The sequence below is a fragment of the Nothoprocta perdicaria genome, unplaced genomic scaffold (genome assembly GCF_003342845.1).
Source record: "Nothoprocta perdicaria isolate Ctin4 unplaced genomic scaffold, notPer1 scaffold_28, whole genome shotgun sequence".
Classification (NCBI taxonomy): Eukaryota; Metazoa; Chordata; class Aves; order Tinamiformes; family Tinamidae; genus Nothoprocta; species Nothoprocta perdicaria.
The window spans coordinates 3901020-3902805 of record NW_020455510.1 but is presented as its reverse complement, the minus strand read 5'-3'; positions in this window follow the sequence as shown (position 1 = coordinate 3902805).

Genomic DNA, 1786 nt, shown 5'->3' with positions numbered 1-1786 from the left:
ACATAGCACAAATGATGGCTGTGAATATTGATAGATAACTCAATATGTGGCTTTTTGTAAATATTCAGCACCTACTCTTCAGAACTATATGTAGCAACAAAACACTCGGATGCTATTGAATTAGTTTGGTTTTCAAATGAATACACAGATGTGTATGTTTCATTTTGGTTTGAATTTCAAAATCCAGTTAGTTCCTCATGAATATGGATTAAATATGCAGGTAAGTACCTCTCCAGCACACAGAGGATCACACCTAGAGATCATTCTTCTGAAAAATAGAAATAGTCAGGAAAATTCTGATGCAAGGCTTCCTAAAAAAAATTATCATCTTTTTAGGCAAGTGGTAAATGATATATTTCGTATCATCAAAAAATTGATTCTACACAAATGACTTCAGTGGAGTTCTTTGAGACCTAGGCTTGCTGCCAGCTTTCTCATCTGACCTCCCAAAAGGCTCAGCTGAGTTGCTGAGGATACGAGACTCCCAAGGACGGACCCAGGGCTTCCAGACTTGGCAGCTGCCAGAGCAGGTCCTGCACATCCCTTCAGCTTCAGCAGACAGTAACTTGAGCCAGACAGACAGCGTAACTTGAAGAAACTCCACAATGCAAGCCAGCTATCTTTACCTGAAAATTTTCAGACTTTTGACTTGTCTTTACTAAGAAATAGAAAATTTACAAACGAACAGCTCATCCTCTCTTTAGAGAGGATGGAAACACTGCTTCCATTCATGTTGGACCCTTCCTTAACAAGGCGCGAGTCAGAGTAAATACCGAGGGCTCTCCATTTATGCACGAATTATATAACATTTACCTCTGAATGCACCGAATGATGTTATATAAGAAGTCAAGATCACATAGTATTTTTGCAACAGTAAATAGTCAAAGACTGCAAGAATCACATCAATCATTAAACTGAGTAAGAAAATGCAACTGTTTCATAGGTATATTTCAGAAATTTGGCATAAATATCAGCCATGGATGAATCTAACGCCATCTCAGAGAGCTATAGGAGAAATAACTGCATGTCAGCAGCATGAACAGCTATCATCCTTTATGCTGTTCTGTGTTTATTAAACTTTTCTGGAGGATTAGATCCTGCTGCTGTGGACTGCTAGTAGGATTTTCACACAGACTTAGAAAGACAGTTTGTGCACATACTTGCAAACTAGGAATGTACTGCCCTTTCTCCAAGCAACAGAACCCGATATCTGAACTAATACTCAAGATGATATATTCTGTGTGCATATGGATAGATCTGTCAGGACTTCATTAATGATTAACTCTTTATCTGAGGTTAAAGAGTCTCAACCACCCAGCTAAATGCTTGGCAGGTGCAAGTCACTAAATTCTGCATCAGTGCCAGGAAACTAAAATGTCAGTAAAAACTGCATTAAATAATAGTGACCAAATACTCAATGCAATTAGCACCAAGGCAATGAAAGCCTCTCTAATGAATTTACTGAGAATGAGTCCCAAAGAGATAGCAAGCAAAAGAAAAAAGCATCAATCAATTTAAAAATAAAGCACTGATCCTACTTAGAGATTCCTAGACCAGATTCTCAAGTATATTATAATCTTTGTACTCTAAAGATACCAATTCAACTGTCCTAACCCCTAGAAATGTAATGAATAAATTCTTTTAAGAATCTTTAAAACTGTCTTAAAGAATACTTTCAATAGAGAAGTCCATTATCAAATAATCATAAAATTTATATTAGGAAAGAGGCAGATATCTGCTTCCATGACTTCTTTACACTTTTAATCAGTCTGTTTTCCTTTAGACA